Below are 22,424 nucleotides of genomic sequence, written 5' to 3'. Positions count from 1 at the left end.
CAGTTTGCTTACACTCTTGTCATTTGACGTCCTTCCAAACTCAGGAATCAATCTGATGAACATTTGTCGAACTCCCTCTTTTGCAAGTACCTCCTTCTTTCGGAGGAGAGACCACCATGGCCTATATAGCAAGTTGTCTTTATGAGTGTACGCAAATATTTATTTATTTAGTGATACAGCATGGTACCAGGCCCCTCTGGCCCAATAAGCCCGTGCTGTCCAATTATACCCACATGACCAATTAATCTACTAACTCGCACATCTTTGCAATGTGAGAGGAAACTCGAACACCCACACAGTCACGGGGAGAATGTACAAACTCCTACTAGACGGTGGCGATAATTGAACCTGGGTCACTGGTGCTGTAATAGTGTTACACTAACCATTACACTACTGTACTGCTCCTAAATCTGCATGAAATAAGGGCCACTATACCATCTGCTTTGCTAATTTCAGTGGTTTGCGTGTAAGGACAGTCAGGTTCAACACCATCTCTCATGTCCTTGTCCATTCACTTAGCCTGGTTATATTCATTTAAAACCTCTCTGCACCCTTCACACAATTCACATAGCCACTAGGCCTAGTTTTGTCAGTAATCTGTATATATTATGCTTCATTCCCTCTTTTAATGCATTGATATAGATTTTGAACATGTGACATCCCAACTCGTCACAGCTTTTCAACCTGAAAGTGATCAATCCACTTTAATCCATTACCCCGAGGCCTTTTGAAAGTCCAAAGACAGCACTTCAACTGGTTTACCTTTATTATTCTGCTGTTTGCAACTTCAAAAACTCAGTTAAACATGATTTCCTTTCATAAATCCATGCTGCCTTTGTCCAATCTTTTATCATTGTCTATGTACCCTGTAGTTCTAGTACTGTCTACTAATATTCAACACAAAGCAAAATTAAACACTGACACTCATCACAGAGTGTGTCCATGGACGCATCTTGTCCCCATTCTCTGATCCCAGTCAGCAGGTGTATTTTAATTCCCATTCCCATTCCGACATGTCAAGATGAGGCCACCCTCAGGGTGGAGGAGCACCACCTTATATTCTGTCTGGGTAGCCTCCAGCCTGATGGCATGAATATCAATTTCTCCTTCTGGTTAACAAATCTCCCCCATCCCCATTCTATTCTCCTCTATGACCTTTTACTTCTTCTCATCTGCCTCTTACTTCCCCCGGGTCCCCTCCTCCATCCCTTTCTCCTACCAGATTCCTTCTTCTTCAGTCCTTGACCTTTCCCACCCACTTGGCTTCACCTATCACCTTCCAGCTAACTTCCTTCCTCTCCTCTCCCTTTTTATCCAGGCATCTTCCCCCTTCCTTCTCAGTCCTGCCGAAGGGTCTCAGTCCGAAGCATTGACTGTTCATTTCCATGGATGCTGCCTGACTTGCTGAGTTCCTCCAGTATTTTGTGTATGCGTTGCTTTTGGAATCTTCCCTTCAGAATTTCCTCTCTAAATTTCCCTGCCTTGAATCTGCCTCTGTCTCTCAACTCCACCCTTCCCCTCCTTCTCTCTATTACCCTCAACCTTTCTCAGTACACCTGTCTCACCCCTGCCCCTTTCCTCATTATACTGGCTATCTTCCCTCTCCATCCTTAGTCCTAATGCAGGGTATCAACACAAAACAGCAACAATTTCTTCCCCATGACCCCCCAGATACCGCTCACCTGCTGAGTTTCCCCAGCAGCTTGTTCTTTTGTTCCGATTCCAGAATCCGCAATTTCTTATTTATTCCTTTTTTCATTTTCCTACCTAAATTACTTGCAATTTTCTCATTGGTAAGGTACTTTGGATTGTTTTCTACTCGCAAGATGCAATATAACGTTTCTCATTGAATCCTCTGAACAAAGTTTCACTGATTCTGTTTTTATTCCATCTCAAGTTCAAGTTCAATCAAGTTCAAGTTTATTGTTGCCAAAGGCACACATTCACAAGGTATAAGTACTTTGAAAATTAACTTTTTGCAGCAGCATCGCAGTACACTACAAGATGAGGACAAACATAATTACCATAAACTTAAACTAACATATACACTCAGTGGCCACTCTGTTAGGTCAACAGTTGATGCACTCTCACCAGCTCCCCACTTGGCCTTGGGAAACCCCCCCCCCCCCCGACATCATCAATCCCTACATCAGGTTGCTGTTTATTAATTACAGCCCTGTGCCCAACACAATCATATTCTCAGTTCTAATCCACAAGCTCCAAAACCTGAGCCTCTGTATCTCCCTCTGAAACTGGATCATTGACTTCCACACCGGGAGACCACAGATGGGGTACGAGGGGGAGGAGGGGCATTAACAGAAGTTAGAGAAGTCAATGTTCATGCCATCAGGTCGGAGGCTACCCAGGCAGAATATAAGGTGTTGTTCCTCCAGCCTGATTGTGGCTTCATCTTGACAGTAGAGGAGGCCGTGGATAGACATGTCAGAATGGGAATGGGACGTGGAATTAAAATATGTGGCCACTGGGAGATCCTGCTTTCTCTGGCGGACAGGGCGTAGGTATTCAGCGAAATGGTCTCCCAGTCTGCGCCGGGTCCCATGATCCTCTCATATCCCTTTTGCCAATCAACTGTCCAGCTCTTGGCTCTATCCCTCCCCCTCCTGTCTTCTCCTATCATTTTGGATCTCCCCCTCCCCCTCTCAAATCTATTACTAACTCTTCTTTCAGTTAGTCCTGACGAAGGGTCTCGGCCCGAAACGTCGACTGTACCTCTTCCTAGAGATGCTGCCTGGCCTGCTGCGTTCCCCCAGCAACTTTTATGTGTGTTGCTTGAAACTCCAGCATCTGCAGATTTCCTCATGTTCGCGTTTTTAAGATCATTAAGATGATGATCGTCTTTGTGTTATCTTTGTGCAGATGACACAAAGATTGGCCAAGTTATTGATAGTGTGGAAGGTTCAGGCTGCAGAGAGAGATTGATATTTTGGTGAAATGAACTGTAAAGTGGCAGGTGGAGCTTAATTCAGACTGAGATGAGGTGATGCATTTTGGGAGTACCAATGAGGCAAGGACATACACCATGAAAGGTAGGATCTTCGAGAGTCCTGAGGAAAAGAGCGATCTCAGAGTCCAAGCCCATAGATCCTTGGAGGTAGCAACACAGTTTGACAATGTGGTTAGGAAGACACATTGGATAGGTCCTTCATTAGATATGGAACTGAATACAGAAGTTGGGAGGTAAAGACGCAGCTTTATAAAACCTTGGTCTGACCTCAACTGAAATATTACCTGCAATTCTAGTGACTGAGGTAAAGGAAGGGTATGATGGTGCTGTAGAGGGTGCAGAGGAGATTCATCAAGATGTTCAGCAGTTCAGTTATGAGGAGAAACTAAAGAAGCTTGGTCTCTTCTCCCTGGAACAGAGCAAGTTGAGGGAATATGATTAAGGTATGTAAACTTGACAGGTATAGGCTACAGGGAACTTTTACCCATATCAGTGGTAGGAAAAACTAGGGGACATAGATTTAAGGTAGAGGAAGAGATTTAGAGGGGATCTGAGGGGGACTTTCTTCATCCAGAGAGTGATAAATGGTTGAGTAGTTGAAGCTGGTTCACTGACAGCATTTTGAGTCATGAAGTTACACACACGGAACCAAGTTCTTCAGCCCGAATCATCCGCCCTGACCAAGGTGCCCTCCTGAGCTAGCCCTTTTTCTAGCATTTAAGAAGTGCGGAAATAAACACTTGAAATGCTTGGGCACAGAGGGCTATGGACAAACTGCTGGGAGATGGGGTTAATATGGAATGGTGCCCCCAGTCAGTGTGAACATGCTGGGCTAAATAGACTGTTTCCATATGCTGTATTATTATATGATTTGATTCTATGATTCTATCCAAACAAATTTTTTATTGCCTCACTGCCCCATATCTGATGTCACATTTAGCAAGAGCCATTAATTGTAGTTAGGCAGGCACACACACCCAGTACCCTTTAAGGGTCCTGGGGACATTTTACATCAGTCATCTCTAGCCTTAGGACTAGACTGCCCATCGGGTCCAATATAGCAGTTAATCCATAAGATTAGTTGAGATGATTGCACATAACCAGGAATAATTAGAGGACATTATTCAGTCAACTTGTCACTATTATAGAAAAGAGCACAAAGCGTCCTTGAAAATTATGCAGTTAGTAAGGCATAGATGTACAACAATATCCAAGGTTTGATTTTTTAACCAGTGTAATAATGGCCCTGTAATTGACCACCGGCTTGTGGGTGACACCAAGGAAAATCCATCAGTGATCCTGTTAGGTGTGCACCTGCTGGATTTGAGTGACGGATGCACTAGGTTCAGATCTGAAACCCCTGGAGGCTATGAACAATGTCAATGCTTCTACGTCGGTGATGCAGGGGCCTGCCTGGTCATCGTGGACTGCAGCCATGGGCTCTAGTGAGTGAGCAGCAACCACTGTTATTGGCCGAATCAAACGGGGTGACGATTCAGCATGTAGGAGGGAGACTGAAAATCTTGTTGAATGGTGCCTCAACAACAACTCAACATCAGCAAAACCAAAGAGCTGGTTATTGACTACAGGAGGAGGAAACTGGAGGTCCACGAGCCATTCCTCATTAGCAGATCAAACGTGGAGAGGGCCAGTAACTTTAATTTCCTTGGCATTATCATTTCAGAGGACCTGTCCTGGGACTAGCATATAACTGCTAAAAGAAGGCAGTGCCTCTACATACTTAGGAGTTTGCACAGCTGTGGCATGTCACCTAAAACTTTGACAAACTTCTATAGATGCACAGTGGAGAGCATCCTGACTGGTTGTATCATGGGCTGGTATGAAAACACCAATGCCCAAGAATGGCAAAGCCTACATAGAGCAATGGATATAGCCCAGTCCATCACAGAAAAAGCACTCTCCAAAATTGAGCATATTTATAAGGAGTGCTGCCACAAGAAAGCAGCATCCATCATGAAGAACCCCCACCATCCTTACCCATGCTCGCTTCTCATTGCTGCCATCAGGAAGCAGGTACAGGAACCTTAGGTCCCACAACACCATGTTCACTCACCTCAACACTGAACTGATACCACAACCTATTTTCAAGTACTCTACAACTTATTTTCTGAATATTATTTATTTACTCATTTATTTTTGTATTTGCATATTGGTTGTTTGTCAGCCTTTGTGTAGTTTTTCATTGACTCTATTGTATTTCTCTGTTCACTGTGAGTGCCTGCAAGAAAATGAATCTCAGGGCAGTAAATGGTGACATGTTCATACTTAGATGATAAATTTACTTTGAACTTTGAAAGAGATTTGAATTTAAATTGCATTTTTCAGAACCACAGAACATCTTGAAACAATTCAAAGCCAAAGAAATGCTTTTGAAATGTGGTCTGTTTTATTATGATGGAAGGAAATTACAAGCGCCAGTAACGTGATAATGACCAGATAGTCTGCCTTAGGGAGATCAACATTGGTTAGAACACTAGGGATAAAACAGACATCGAAATCTTCTCTGTATGTAAAAGCACATGTTGAAGCAGCGGAGACTACTGCCAATTTCTGTTGGGGTTACAGGACAGTGATATTCCCTCAAGTATGACGTGAGCTTCCTCTTATGAATTTCTAGCCTGCTGTAGGCAGACTTGCAAAAAGTACAATAGAATATGGGAAGGGCACCATGTACTTCAAAGATTGATGAGACAGTAAGTCATTCGAAATGGATACCAAAGGTTCAACAGTCTGGCAATGGCAGCAATAACAACTTATCTTAGTTCATTTTGTACTGAAGATCAGTTGTGAAGAATTGGCCTCCCAGTTTGTCCCAATGGCGCAGGTCATTTAAATTATGCATGAACATGTTTCACCGTCCTATGAAAGCATGCTCTTACATTCCATCATTGTTGTTGTTGCTCCTTTCCGCGCCTTGCGGCGCATTGGGCGGTAACCTTGCCGGTTCTTTAGCACTTCTGTCTTTTTTTATTTTACGAGGCCGACACTCAACCCAGCACGGATAGAAAGCGTGCAAGGTGCCGGCCGGATTCGAACCCGGGAACACTTCCCTCGAGGTCTGGTGCATATGTCACTACACCTCTGGCTAGTTATTCCATCACTGTGCCACTCACAAATGGTCTCTTCACAATGCAAATATGGCTTCTATTTTTAATTACATGCCAATGATGTCATCTGTAATTATCTATGTGAAGCTCTTCGTTTAATATAGTTATTTATATGTATGGAAGACATATAATTTTCTGAAGCATAATATACGAAGACAGAGCATTTAATAGTCATAGACCATAAAAATATTGAGCAACATGATAGAATTTCGAGTTCGATATCTAATCATAAGCATATCGCTGTTTGTGGGACTGTGCTGAGCCATGTTTCCTATATTACCATAGTGACTACACTTTTAAAGTATTTCATTGGCCATAAAGTGTATTCATAAATTCTGACAGTGATGTGAAAGCCAGAAAATGAATACAAGCTGTTCCTTTATCTTTGTAGAAAGTAATCCAGCAGACAGTGCAGGCCTGTCTCTGATGATTGTCCAACAGTTTTAACCTGAAATGCAGTACTTTTTCTTCCAGTTGTTGACCAACCAGGATTTACATATCATCCCATTTACTGGAAAAATCTGCAAAAGCCAAATTTGGTCACTCATTGTTTAAGGGAGAGAGAAGTGAGTTCTGCCACCGATGGGATTAAAATGAAAATAATTATGTTAGATTAGATCTGCAGTCTCTACAAGAGCCACAGAATACCCTGCAGAAGTTGGGATTTCTGCTTACTTTAACAGTGGAAGGAAGTGTGCTGCCAGCGCACTGTTAATGCATAATCTTAGAGTCGTAGAATCGTACAGCATTGAAACAGGTCATTCCGCCCAACATGTACATGTTGGGCACCCTTCCACATTAATCCCACCTTTCAGCACTTGATCCATAGCCATCTGAGCCTAAGTGATTCAAGTACTCTTCTAGACTCTTAAGTTCTGTCAGCATCCCACTTTTAACCTTTCCTGTAGTGTAAAATAGAAAGGGTGAGCTTCAAGTTCCTTAGTGTCAGTATCTCCGAGGATCTATCCTGGGCCCAACATATTGATACATTACAAAGAAGGCACAGCAGTCCTACGCTTCATTATGAGAGATGGTTATGTCCATAAGATCAGAAGACCATAAGATATAGGAGCAGAATTACATCACTTGGCCCATTGAGTTTGCACTGCCATTTCATCGTGGCTGATCCAATTTTCCTATCAGCCCCAAACTTCTGCTTTCTCCCCGTATCTCTTCACCCCGACCAATCAAGAATTTATCAACCTCTGCCTTAAATATATCTAAAGACTTGGCCTCCACAATTCCACAGAGTCACTGCTCTCTGGCTAAAGAAATTCCTTATCATCTTTGTTCTAAATGGATGACCCTATTTTGAGGCTGTGTCCTCTGGTCTTAGATTCACCCACCACAGGAAACATCCTCTCCACATCCACTTTATCAAGGCTTTTCACCATTCGATAGGTTTTAAAGGGGTCACCCAGAGAATATAGGCCCAGAGCCATCAAACGCTCTTCAAATAACAAGCCAATAATAAGACCGTAAGATATAGGAGCAGAAGTAGACCATTTGGTCCATTGAGTCTGCTCCGCCATTCAATCATGGGCTAATCCAATTCTTCTTTTCTTCTTCCCTACTCCCCTGCCTTCTCCCCATACCCTTTGATACCCTGGCAAATCAAGAATCTATCTATCTCTGCCTTAAATACACCCAATGACTTGGCCTCCACAGCCAATTGTGGCAACAAATTCCACACATTTACCACCCTCTGACTAGAGTAATTTCTCCATATCTCTGTTCTAAATAGATGTCTTTCAATCCTGAAGTCATGCTCTCTTATCCTAGACTCCCCTACCATGGGAAATAACTTTGCTATTTCTAATCTGTTCAGGCCTTTTAACAATCGAAATGTTTCAATCAATCCTGGAATCATTTTTGTGAACCTCCTTTGAACCCTTTCCAGTTCCAACACATCTGTTCTAAGATAAGAGGCCCACATCTGCTCACAATACTCCAAGTGAGGCCTCACCAGGGCTTTATAAGGTCTCAACATTACATCCTTGCATATTCTAGTCCTCTTGAAAGGAATGCTAACATTGCATTTGCCTTCCTCACCACAGACACAATCTGCAAATTAACCTTTAGGGAATCCTGCATAAAGACTTCCAAGTTCCCTTACACCTCAGTTTTTTTGTATTTTCTCTCCATTTAGAAAATAGTCAACCCTTTCATTTCTTCTGCCAAAGTGCATGACATACACTTCACGACACTGTATTCCATCTGCCATTTCTTTGCCCATTCTCCTAATCTGTCTAAGTCCTTCTGTAGCCTTTCTACTTTCTCAAAGCTACCTGCACCTCCATCTATCTTCATTATCATTTGCAAATTTTGCAACAAAGCCATCAATTCCATCATCTAAATCATTGACATATAATGTAAAAAGAATCGGTCCCAACACAGACCCCTGTGGAACACCACTAGTCTCTGGCAGCCAGTCAAGAAAGGCTCCCTTTATTCCCACTCTTTGCCACCTGCCAATCAGCCATTGCTTTATCCATGCTAGAATCTTTCCTATAATACCATGGGCTCATAGCTTGTTAAGCAGCCTCATGTGTGGCAACTTGTCAAAGGCCTTCTGAAAATCCAAGTACACAACATCAACCAACTCTCCTTTGTCATCTTGCTTGTTACTTCTTCAAAGAATTCCAACAGATTTATCAGGCAAGATTTTCCTTTGAGGAAACCATGCTGACTACGGCCTATTTTATCATATGCCTCCTAGTACCCTGGGACCTCATCCTTAATAATCGACTCACATCTTCCCAACCACTGAGGCCAGACTAACTGGCCTATAGTTTCCTTTCTTCTGCCCCTCTTCCTCCTTGACGAGTGGAGTGATATTTGCAAATTTCCAGTCTTCCAGAACTAAATGAATGAAAGATCATTACTAATGCCTCCATGATCTCTTCAGCCACCTCTTTCAGAGTTCTTAGGTGCACACCATCTGGTCCACATGACTTATCTACCTACAGACCTTTCAGTTTTCCAAGAACCTTCTCTTTAGCTATGGTAACTTCACACACCTCATGCCCCCGACATTTGGAGCTTGCACCATACTGCTAGTGTCTTCCACAGTGAAGACTGCTGTAAAATACTTAGTCAGTTCATCTGCTATTTCATTGTCCTCCACTACTACCTCTCCAGCATCATTTTCCGGTGGTCTAATATCCACTCTAACCTCTCTTTACCACTTTGTGGCTCTGAAGAAACTTTTGGCATCCTCTTTAATATTATTGGCTTGCTTACTTTTGAATTCCATCTTTACCTTTTTAATGACTTTTTTAGCTGCCTTCTGTTGGATTTTAAAATCCTCTAACTTCTGATTTTTGCTCTATTATATGCCTTCTCTTTGGCTTTTATGTTGGCTTTCACTTCTCTTGTTAGCCACAGTTGTGTTATCTTTCCTTTAGAGTACTTCTTCCTCTTTGGGATGTATATACCCTGTGTCTTCTGAATTGCTTCCAGAAATTCCAGCCATTGCTGCTCTGCTGTCATCCCTGCCAGTGTTCTTTTCCAATCAATTCTGGCCAACTCTTCTCTCATTGCTCTGTAATTCCCTTTATTCCACTGTAATACTGTTACATCTGACTTTATCTTTTCCTTCTCAAATTTCAGAGTGAATTTGATCATATTATGATCACTTTCTCCTCAGTGTTCTTTTACATTAAGCTCTCTAATCAATTCTGGTTCATTGTACAACATCCAATCCAGAATAGATGATCGTCGAGTGCGCTCAACCATGAGCTGCTCTAAAAAGCCATCTTGTAGTCACTCTAGAAACTCTCCCTCCTGTAATCCAGCACCAACCTGATTTTCCCAATCTACCTGCATATTGAAGCCCCCATGACCATTTTAACATTGCTCTTTTGGCATGCACTTTCTATCTCCCGGTGTAATTTGTAGGCCACATCCTTACTACTGTTTGGGGTCTGTTTGCAACTCCCATCAGGGTCTTTTTACCCTTGCAGTTCCTTAGCTCCATCCACAATGATTCAACACCTTCCCACCCAATGTCACCTCTTCTAATGATTTAATTTCATTTTTTTTCCACCACAGAGCAAAGCCGCCCCTTCTGCCTTCCTGCCTGTCCTTTTGATACAATGTGTATCCTTGGATGTTAAGCTCTCAGCTATAAACTTTCAGCCATGATTTATTGATGCCTACAACACCATACCTGCCAATCTGCAACTGTGCTGCAAGTTCATCTACCTTATTCCGTATACTGTGCGAATTCAGATACAACATCTTCAAACCTGTATTCACCCTTTTTAATTTTTTCCACCTTTTATGTTGTAACTCATCCTGTTGACTGCAATTTTGCCCTATCAACAGCCTCCCCTCACTACACATTGCCTCTGTTTACAAACCAGATACCTCATCTTCAGCACTATCACCCACCTTTCCTCTGATACTTCTTGCATTTAAATATAGGCAGCTCAGGACACTAGTTACACCATGCACAAACTTTTGATTCTTAGCTTTGTTTGAAGTCTTACCAACATCTGCCAACCCAACCTTTCCACTAACTATTCTGGTTCTTTGGTTCCCGTCCCCCTGCAACTCTAGTTTAAATCCCACCGTGCAGCATTAACAAAGCTTCCTGCTAGGACCCCTCCAGTTCAGGTGTAAACTGTCCCTTTGGTACAGGTTCCACTTTCCCTGGAAGAGAGCCCAATGATCCAAAAATCTGATGCCCTTCCTCCTACACCAACTCCTTAGCCACGTGTTAAACTGTATAATCTTCCTAGTTCTGGCCTCACTAGCACATAGCACAGGTAGAAATCCCAAGATCGCAACCCTGGAGGTCCTGTCCTTTAACATAGCTCCTAACTTCCTGAACTCCCTTTGCAGAACTTTATCCCTCATCTTACCCATGTCATTGGTACCTACGTGGGCCATGACTTCTGGCTGTTCTCCATCCCACTTAAGAATGCTGAGGACTCGACCCAAGGTGTCCCGGAAGGCAACATACCATCTGAGAACCTCAATCTCGCCCACAGGACCTCCTGTCCGTTCCCCTAATGAATCCCCTATCACCACAGCTCGCTTCTTCTCCCCACTTCCCTTCTGAGTCTCAGGGGCAGACTCAGTGCCAGAGACCCAATCACTGTGACTTTCCTCTGTTTGGTCACCCCCCCCCCCCAAAAACAGCATCCAAAGTAACCTGTTAAGGGGGATGGCCACAGGGCTACTCCTCTGCACTGGCTCCTTAACCCCTTTCCCCTTCTTGACTGTCACCCAGTTTCCTGTGTCCAAACTTTGGGTGTAATCACCTCTCTATATGTCCTATCTATTACCCCCTCAGCTTCCTGAATGATCTGGAGTTCATCTATTTCCAGCTCCAACTCCTTCACGTGGAGTGTTAGAAGCTGCAGCTGGATGCACTTCTCGCAGTTGTAGTCGTTAGGGACACTGCCTTCCCACATCCTGCAAGAGGGACATTCCACTATCCTGCCTGTCATCCCTACTGTCCTAGCTGAGCAGGTATAATGAAGCGAGTGAAAAAGACTTGAGCTTTTCTTTCCTTTGCTTTCTCTGAGTGGAGCCTCTCTTGGCTGAAGCCTCAAACAGCTAAAGTCTCAAGATCACCAGTCTGACTTTGCCCACTCAAACAACGTCCTCTGCGCTTGCCCCTGCCTCCCTTTAACTTGCTCTCACTAATCAATCCCAAATGCTGCTTGGTCGCTGCTCAAAGCTCTATTACACTGCCGCAACCATCTCCTGCCTTTTATCCTTGTTCAGTGGACCTGACTGAAGTCCCTTCCTCTCCAACTTCTGATGTCTGGATTGGCCACTGCTCAAAGCTCTATCTGGTATGTTCACCAAAGACACTCACAAATTTCTACAGATCTACCTTGTAGAGCATTCTAACTGGCTGCATCACTGCCTGGTATGGAGGGGCCACTGCACAGGATCAAAAAATGCTGCAGAAAGTTGTAAACTCAGCCAGCTCATTAACGGCACTTGCCTCCCCAGGATCGAGAACATCTTCAAAAGGCAATGCCTCAAAAAGGCAGCATCCATTATTAAAGAACCCCATCACCGAGGACATGCTCTCTTCTCATTGCTACCATCAATTTAACATTATATATATTTCTAACTGCAATTTCTAGTTTTAAAAATTACGTGTTGCAGTATACTGTTGCAGCAAAACAAGGTATTTTAAGACATAGAGCAGTGATATTAAACCTGATTCTGATTCTGAAAATGTCATCCATTCCCTCATGATCTATCAGGAGGAATATTAGAGGAAGTCCAGAGTAGAGGAGGCTGCAACTTTTCTTATAGACCTGAGAGAAGCATTATCTTCTTCCATGATTGCACAGAGTACATTTCCACTGACCTAATCGGTCTTCAACCTCCACCTGAAATAGCGACCTGCAACTCAAGCATTGCTTAAGATCCTGAACAGAATCAGAGTTATATAGCATGGAAATATAGCAAAGGAGTTTGATGAGAGTTGCTATATTGCCGAAGACACTAGCACATTTCTGTAGATGTATGCTGGAGAGGATTATGACTGGTTGAATCATCACCTAGTATGGAGGCTTCAATGCACAGGATTGAAAAAGGCTCAGCCAGCTCAATCATGGGCACAATCTTTCCCACCATCAAGGATGCCTTCAAAAGGCACTGTCTCAAGAAGGCTGCATCCATCATTAAGGACCCTCACCATTTTATTACTAACATCAGGAATGAGGTACAAGAGTCTGAAGAACCATGCTCAATGTTTTAGGAACAACTTCTTCTCTTCTGCCAACAGATTTCTGATTGGCCATGAACCCAAGAACACCACCTTGCTATTCCTCTTTTGCACTATCTAACTACCTATCTACCCACTGTAAATTATAAACATGTGATTTTGCAGATGCTGGAAATCCAGAGCAACACACAAAATGCTGGAGGAACGTGTGGATAGTCAGAGGCTTTTTCCTAGGGCTGAAACAGCTAAAACAAGAGGACACAGTTTCAAGGTGCTTGGAAGTAGGTACAGGAGACATCAGGGGTAAGTTTTTTTACGCAGAGAGTGGTGAATGCATGGAATGGGCTGCTGGCGGCAGTGGTGGAGGCAGATATGATAGGGTCTTTTAAGAGACTCCTGGATAGGTACATGGAGCTTAGAAAAATAGAGGGCTATGGTTAATCTGAGGTAATTTCTAAAGTTAGTACATGCTCGGCACAGAATCTTGGGCTGAAGGGCCTGTATTATGCTGTAGGTTTTCTATGTTTCTAACATCACTGGAGGGGAATAAACAGTCAACTTTTCAGGCTTAGGTGAAGTCCTGATGAAGGGTCTCAGCCCCAAACGTCAACTACTTGTTCCTCTGCCTAACATGTTAAGTTCTTCCAGCATTTTGTGCTATTGTAAATTTTGTTATTTTAATGTCCTGCTACTCCTCGATCACAAAACAACAAATTTCATGACATATGTCAGTGATTCTGATTCTGAAATAGGCCCTGCACTGCACTGAGTCAACACCCAATTGGTAGCTCTAGCAACACAAAAACTTTTATGTCAGGAAATTCAGTTGTGCAGTGATGGAGTTTAGATTGCCTTAACCAAATCACACCGGACCAAATCATAAAACTCACTGAGATATTTCCAGCCATTCATCACCCTTACAAGCCTGTCAAAACCTTTTGCATCAGAGAGACACACATAATGGATCATTCTGTATGCAAAATTTGGACCATGCTGTCCTGAGGCACCCTCAGGAGTATGCAGTCCTGACCTTACAGCACTAATTAAGAATAGCAAGAAAGTGAGAGGAATAAAAATTGACATTTTGTGATAAAGGGTCTCAGCCCCTAGCATCGACCGTTTAGTTGTTTTCAGAGACGGTGCCCGACCTGCTGAGTTCCTCCAGCACTTTGTGTATGTTGCTCTACAGTTCCAGCATCAGCCGAATCTCTTGTGTTTATAATTTACTCAGATCATGCTCTTCCCACTCCTTTAGCAATGGGCAGCTCCAACAACATCTCCATTCCCCTGTCTGCCTACTCCCACTCCCAAATAACCATTTCTAATCTCCTCTCCCACTCCTTATGTCTTGCTCCCAAAACTCTTCCCCTGATGCTGGGTGTGATTCCTCCCTCTCCCAGTGCTTCCGGTCAATCCTCCCAATCTCCATGGTCAATCCTCCCTTCCCTTTTCTGCACGGTTGTCTCAATCCCAACCCACCATTGTCCTGCCACATTCAGCAAGGAATTTGATTTTAACCTCACCTCATTTGCAAAGCCAGAGGAAGGGGGTCTCCCTTTCTACACAACACTGAATTTAACAGACATTGACACAGACTGTTCACCTTCCCATGCCCTCTGCTTACTACTTTGCTTCTAAGAATAACAGGTGACATGACCTAATTTCTTACATTCCACACATACACTGTGTCTGGTAATCAGTTACAAATAATATTTCAAGGGTGGTTTTATGTATTCTTTGGCTGTTGTCTGGTTTATTGCGTCTAGGCATTTAATATACTCTGTGATAGTCTATAAAAAAAGAATGAGCTCAAACTTGGTGTGGTGGCCAATTCTTCAGAGAAATGTTAGAACCCTACATCAAAACAAAACCAGAATTATTTTGAAGGCAGCCTGGGAGTTATCCTTGTGGTCTGGTGAATAAAGTTTCCTCAATCGATTATCCTACAGTCAGTTTATCTGTTCTTTATCTTGTGGTACTTTATGTGCATATGGTATCTGTGGTGTTGCCAACATTCTAGCAGGATTACATCTGAGATAACCCAAGGATTGAAGATGCTACAGAAATGCAAGTTGAAAGTTAATTTATTATCAAAGTATGTATATGTCACCATATACTATCCTGAGATTTGTTTTCTTGCATGCATTTATAGGAAAATAAAGAAATACAATAGAATTTATTAAAAAGTATAAGTAACAATTGAATAAGTTGGGAATTAGTACCAATTTATCATGCTGACAGAGGGATGTCTTGTAGAGGTCATAAAACCTCATTGCTTGAGGATGACATCATATCAAAACAGGCCATTATATTTCTCTTTTGCTTCAGGACCCTCCCAGTGCTGGTACAGAGGATATCTTCTAGGAAGAGATATCAGAAAGATCAGCAGTTTATTCTGATTCAAAGTAGATATTGTATCTTCCAAGATGCTGCCTAGATTACAGAACACATCTCCTGAGGAAAGGCTGAGTGAGCTTGGGCTTTTTCCTTTGGAGCGAAGGAGGATGAGAGGTGACTCTACATAAGTGTAGGATTATGAGAGGCATAGATGGAATGGGCAGCCAGCACAGTTCTCCCAAGGCGGCAGTGGTCTATAGCAGAGGACATCATTTTAAGGTGAATGGAGGAAAGTTTAGGGGATATGTCAGAGGTAGGTGTTTTTTTTTTCCTCCACACAGAGAGTGGTTGGTTACTGGAATGTAATGCTGGGATAGTGTCAGAAGCTGATACAATAGGGACATTTAAGAGATTCTTAGGCACAAGGATGTAAGAATAGAGGGTTGAGGGCTGTGTAGGAGGGAAGGACTCAACTGATTGCGGAGTAGGTTTACATAGGTCCATACAACATCGTGGACTGCAGTGTTCATACTGAGCTGTACTGTTTCATGTTCTATATTCTATGTTTTCCCAGCGATGGGGACAGTTCAGGTGAGCACATTTTGGGATTGGCAGCAATAGCAGACTTCCCTCAACTATCTGAGTTACTGACCTTACTGGCATTGGCAACATTACCAGCCACAAATTTTTGTAAGAAGGAAAGGCCTTCCCTCCGTGAACATGGTTGGAGCAGCCTATATGCCAAGTACATTTTTATTTACGTTTACTTTTTTGGTGAACTTTCTGTCTTTACATTGTTAAGCCATAAGGACCCAGTGTAATCTTTGGTGCCTCTCCAAAAGGAATCACCTCTCACTATTCTAGGGTTCTCCCCAAAAACTTACTGTATGTCCCAAAGACAAGAAACAGACCGTCATTGCCTACCAGGAAGCTGTTTTGAAATCAAGGTTTACTCTGTTCTAACCTCACTTATGATGCCCTATTGCAACCACCATATTAGAGCAGCAGAACTGGAATTGGAATTCGTTTCTTATTGTCACATGTACTGAGGTACAGTGCAAAACTTGCCTTGCATTCTGTCCATACAGATCAAGCCATTACACTTGATCTGTATGGACATACTTGAAGTAGAACAAGTTACAACAATAACAGAATGCAGAATAATGTGCAATAGCTACAGCCGGTAAATAAGGTACAAGATTATAATGAGGTGCAGTACTGTTTAAAAGTCTTAGGCACATATATATGTAGCTAGGGTGCCCAAGACTTTTGCTCAGTACTGTATTTGACAGCGTGAAGCAGAGAGTGAGCTTGTAAATGTGGCAGGAGCAAAAGATGTTGGGAATGGCAAGGGTGGAGTGCTGAGGGAAGGGTGTGGGACGGGTGGCAGAGAACGAGTGCCAGGGGCGGGGAAATGGCGCGGGTGCAGACACAGCCAGCTCTGAGACACCAGGTTAGGACATTTGATTCCAAACGGTTGGTTTATTGATCATTACAGAATGTCTCTCTGGTGTTTCCCACTCCCCTCTCCTCTCCCTTCCCCTTTTCCCAACCATGATTCCCCTCTCCCTGCCCCCTTCCCACTCTCAGACCACAATAGAGACCCATATCAGAATCAGGTTTATCATCACTCACATACGAAATGAAATTTGTTTGTTTTTGCAGCAGCAGTACAGTACATAAAATTACTACAGTACTGTGCAAATGTCTTGGGCACCCTCATTATATATATGCGCCTAAAACTTTTGCACAGAACTGTAGATTGTGAAGTCAAAAGTCCATCTTATCATACTTTGGAATCATTTAATAATTGTATAAGAGTGGGGTAGTTATGGATCCGGAAAGAATGAGATAAACATTGTCTTATAGCAGTAGGGTGGAAGCTATCTTTGAGCCTGGTGGTACATGCCTTCAGGCTTTTGCATCTTCTGCCTGATGGGACAGGGCAGAAGATAGAATGTCTAGGGTGGGTGGGGTCTTTGATTATGCTGGCTGCTTTCTTTGAGGGCTTTCAAGGCAAATGTAGAGATGTCACTGGCAGCTGTAGTTCAGTGAATGTCTCTCTTGAGACCAACAGAAAGCAGTGGGATCACGTTTCATTTAAAGCACAAAATTTAGTCTAACACTCCAGTGAGGTACTGTTGGAAGTGCTGGAATCTGGATAAGTTGAAGCAAGGCTGCTCCCTCAAACAGCAATGTGATTATAAACACAAAATGCTTGAGGAACCCAGCAAGTCAGGCAGCAGCTATGGAGGGGAATAAACAGTCAAAATTTTGGGCTGAGATCATTTATCAGGACTGGAAAGGAAGGGAGCAAAAGCCAGAATAAGAAGGTAAGGGAAGGGAATGGAATACAAGCAAGCAGGTGAGGGGTGGGGGAGGGAGATGAAGTAAGAAGCTGGAAGATGTTAGGGGAAGAGGTAGAGGCTCTTTACTTTTAAAGGAGAAGGAATCTGATAGGAGAAGAGGGTGCACCATGGGAAAGAAGAAGGGCACCGAGGAGAGGTGATAGGCAAGTGAGGGGAAGAGAATGGGTAAAAGGCGAGCACAATATCACTCAGAGAGGATAGCCCGTGCAGGAGGTGGCCCTACAAGATGGCGCATCATCTAGTGAGAAATGGCAAGGACAGGAAGAGGAAGCCCAGAGTCAGTAGATAACATCCTGTGGCTGTTTCCTTCTGTTAGAAGGAAGCAAACAATCACTGAATTTATATTTAGCATGGAAAGACCAGCAGAACAGAAGGAATCAATTAGTGTACAAGCAGAGAAAGGCAACAACTTCAGAGAGGGGAAAGAAGATAATTGACTCTTCCTGGCCACAGGGCTGACAACTCCTCTCGATCCTTTCCTGGTCCATTTGCACTTAGATGTGTCCCAGAGTTAGATAGTGGATCTGTCCTGCTGAGACATTCCATGGAATGAGGCCACTGCCAAGCTAGTGACAAACATTTATACATACATTAATGCAATAAAATAGAAGGCGGATTAAGACAATTCTTACCTGCATGTCCAATGCTTTTTTTCAGTCAAATAACCAGCAGTGAAATATTAAGTGATTCATGTAAAGCTTGCTCTCCCTCTGACCCAGCATTTTGAGTGTGGTTACAAGTATGATCCACGCTTAGGAGGTACACTCCTGCTGAAGGCACTATCTCCACTCCAACTCATTACTCCCCGGAAAGTCTGGTCGAGCCAGCAATGGAGATATCCCATTGAAAGTCAGGGCAGGGCAAATTCAATCCAATGTTTCTTGGTAGCAGAAGGTTGTCTTATGAATCAGGTTTAGTAGAATGAAAGGTAATTTCACTGATACAAGCAAGATTTTGAATGGAATTAACAAGGCACATCCCAAGAAGCTGTTTCCTCAGGCTGCAGAGTCTAGAACTGAAGGGAATAGCTTTGGAATAAAGGATCTGCCATTGGAGATGTCAATGTGGAGACATTCCTTAGATGGATGGAATTCTTCACCACTTGAATACTCAAGGCTGATATTAGGACGATTTTAGACATCAAAGAATGCAAGGATAAGGCAGAAAAGTGGAAAAGACAGAGCATCAACCATGATGGAGAAATTCAAAGAGTCACATGGCAATCCTATTCCTAAATCTTATGTTCCTAGAACCCTAAGCCTTCCAACCTGGGCTCAGGAAGGGATAGAACCTGAGGAGGAGAGGAAGAGAGAGAACGGTAGGCACTGATTCTGACCTTAGCTTGCTTATTAAGATGAATTGAGCCAATTTAGGGTCGCTAACAATTCAGCCCCTCAAAAAAATGTGCGAAACCACCACAGATTAGAGGTTCCAGCACAGAAAAATACACGGAGAAAGACAGCTTTGTGTAGTTACAGCTAGAATCCAACATGCAGCAGTGAGAAGCTTCTTCCACAAGCAAAAATACAATCAGGCTGCTGTCATTGTTGGAAGCCAGCCCTGCTGGACATCTGCCAAGAATGTGAGGATGTGCTTGAGCACTGCTTTGGATCACGTAATAACACTGTCCTGCTTTTCCAGGCATTAGGGCTAAGAAGATGAAAACAATGAAACAGGCTGCAGGCAAGCCCCCGTCCTCATCTGGTGGAACTCTGCCTGCTCCAAGGCATCAAGAGCTTAAACCTCTCTCCCCTTGAAACATTTAGGACAATTGCCACAACACACAGCTTTCCGAGGAAAACATACACACTGATCTGCTGTGCTACAAATGTGCTTGTGGGTCCAAAACGAGGTCACACAGATGCTGTCTTAAAAGTCAGTTCACAGTATGTAGAGAATTCCAATGTGTACTTCCATTCCTAGTTGCTGCCTGTGCAAAGCAAGCTCTCAAACTTACAGCTGCCAATGCATTCCCAAGAAGAATTTTACTCCATTTGCTAATGCTGTACTTTTCCTCACAAACCCATCCCTCCTTTCCAACCATGTCTATGTTACTTGTGATTACACAGAAGTGAATTTTTTTTGGTGGAAATGTTGGTGTTTGCATATTTGGTTATTTAAGCTTTGTGAGCTGTTGGCAAAGGCAGTGTAGTTCAAGAGGGGTCTGTTTTAGATCTGGATAGCCTGTAGGTTTGGCATGGTTCAAAAGTTCAAAGTAAATTTATTATCAAAGTGCTTATATGTCACCACATCACCCCCCCCCACCCCCCGGGATTCACTTTTGCAGGCATTCACAGGAGAACAAGGAAATACAATGGAATCAATGAAAAACTACACACAAAGTCTGACAAACAACCAATGTGCAAAAGACAAACTGTGCAAACACAAGAATGAAAAATAATCATACTGAGAATGTGAGATGTAGAGTCCTTGAAAGCGAGCCCATAGGCTGTGTTCAGTGTTGAGGTGAGTGAAGTTATCCATGGTGGTTCAGGAGCCTGATGGTTGAAGGATAAATCCATTGGTGTTTCCATACTATACCATGTGTTTGACAAGTTAAAATGGGGCAGCATTGCTATCACAAAGTACGTTTCAGTGACCAGAATAGGAAAGGTGGAAGTGTGATTTTTCAACAGTCAGATGGCTTACTATCCCAGGACAACATATCTGTCTAGGTACACTACCTGAGGGTTATTGGCATCGCAAGACCCAAGGCATCAATGAGCAGATGAATTCTGATACAGAAATTATTTGCCAAGAAATGCAAGATAGTAATTTGCTGAGTGACAAACAACAGCGTTTGTGTACAAGAAGGGCCAGAGTCACCTGTACTTCTGGAGGAGACTGCAGTCCTTTGGAGTAAACAGGCCTCTCCTGCACATGTTCTACCAGTCTGTTGACTCCAGTACAATTTTCTATGTGGTGGTGTGCTGGGGCAATGGCATCAGCACGGGTGATGCCAACAGGCTCAACAAACTGATTAGAAAGGCTGACTCTGGTACAGGAGTCAAACTGGACACACTGGAGGCTGTGGTAGAACAAAGGACCCTATGGAAAATCCTGTCAATTCTGGACAATGTTTCTCACCCTCTGCATGCCACCTTGGCTGAACAGAGGAGCATCTTTAGTAATAGACTAAGACAACTGTGCTGCTCTAAAGAGCGCGATATAAGGGCATTCTTACCCTCGGCCATTAGGCTCTATAATGAGTCAACCTATAGCTGGGGAAGTGATGGCCCCCTCCTGTTAGGCTGTTTGAGGTAACTTATTTTTTATTTTCTTACTTCTCTTCTAATATTTGTATATTTGTATATCTGTGCACTTGTAATGCTACTGTAATTTCCTTTGGGATCAATAAAGTATCTATCTACCCATCTAATAGTAATTGTATATGGGTTATTAACATGTGCAGTCAACGAGATGCTTGGCAGTAAAGGCAATTTTCTGTAGGTTGTTTAGAAATCTTATATGTACCAAGGGAGCTAGTTAAACATGATGAGAGTCTGGGACATTTAGTTTAGTTACAGACACTTTTGTTTAGATGAGCTATCAAATGGCTTACTCTTGTGAATTGTCTAGTTTTATGATATAAATAAATATGATTTTTGGTCTACTGCCCTGGTCATTCATCAACATTAGCATGTTTTTTCTTCCCTTGAGAGCTAATAGAAGATCCAAAAACTTTCTGGGGATAAACTAATGGCAGGAAAAGAACTGAGACCACATTGATCTGCAGTAAGATCTTCTGCTTCACCAATGCCATTCATCAGAGGAGGTTAATCAGAACTACCATCTGTTTTCTAAGGGACATCGAAAAGAAAACACACACAAAATAGCTGGAGGAACTCAACAGGTCAGGCAGGATCTATGATAAAGAATAAAGAGTTAAGAGTTGACATTTTAGGTTGGGTGTCAGCTGGAAACATTAACTCTTTATTACTTTCCATAGATGCTGCCTAACCTGTTGAGTATCTCCAGCATTTTGTGCAAGTTACTCTGGATTTTCAACATCTGCCAAATCTCTTGTGGTTATATCTAAGATCCAAAGCCACCCATTCAGTATTTCACTGTTGAACCCACTCCCTAATATTCCCATGTCTTGGAATAACACACTTACTGTAAATCTTGGAAACACTCCTAGCATCTCTTAACACACAGAATACGCAATTGCTTCCTGCAGAACACAACAGGATTGTGGGAAACACTAGCATTGATGTTTTCAGCCCAGTAACACGTTGGTAACTTACTGACACAGTATGAATAATCTTCAGCACTTAGTTCAAATCGCACCTCAACAATTGAATGGGAAAAGGTGGCCCAGTATTCTCTCTGGCCAGTTTACTAGGTACCTAATGAAGTGGTTACTGAATGTACAGTATATTTGTGATCTTCTGCTGCGGTATCCCATCCACTTCAAGGTTTGACATGTTGTGCATTCAGAAATGCTCTTCTGCACACCACTGTTGTAACGTGCAGTTATTCGAGATACTGTCACCTTCCTGTCAGCTTAATCTAGTCTGGCCATTCCCCTCTGATCCATCTTGTTAGCAAAGCACTTTCATCCACAGAATTGTCACCCACTGAATGTTTTTTTGTTTTATGCACCATTCTCTGTAAACTCTAGAGATGTTGTATGTGAAAATCCCAGGAGATCAGCAGTTTCTAAAATACTCAAACCACCTCATCTGGCACCAACAATCATTCCACAGTCAAAGTCACTTAGATCACATTTCTTTCCCATTCTGATGTCTGGTCCAAACAACACAACAATTGAACCTCTTGATTATGTCAGAATGTTCTTATAGATTGAGTTGCTGCCACATGATTGGCAGATTAGTTATTTGCATTGACGAGCAGGTGTACAGGTTTACCTCATAAAGTGGCCACTGAGTGTAGCCTGTCCCACCTGGACACCCAATGTTAAT

The 22,424-nt window shown here is 42.8% G+C and overlaps 1 protein-coding gene across 17 annotated transcripts in view; it reads right to left on the bottom strand.

The window, feature by feature from the left end:
• The window catches only part of LOC134340450 (thyroid hormone receptor alpha), a 534,574-nt gene that overhangs the window by 130,988 nt on the left and 381,162 nt on the right, over window positions 1-22,424 (bottom strand). Inside the window, exon 1 of one of the 17 annotated variants that reach the window (XM_063037713.1) lies at window positions 18,132-18,234. The exons of the other annotated variants lie outside the window; for them this stretch is intronic. The gene's annotated coding sequence lies outside the window, so the exon portion shown is untranslated. Of the gene's footprint in view, window positions 1-18,131; window positions 18,235-22,424 lie in introns of those variants that run through there. 17 annotated transcript variants of the gene reach the window in all.

Source organism: Mobula hypostoma, chromosome X1, assembly GCF_963921235.1.
Source record: "Mobula hypostoma chromosome X1, sMobHyp1.1, whole genome shotgun sequence".
Taxonomy (NCBI): Eukaryota; Metazoa; Chordata; class Chondrichthyes; order Myliobatiformes; family Myliobatidae; genus Mobula; species Mobula hypostoma.
This window is presented reverse-complemented; position numbering and strand designations above follow the sequence as displayed.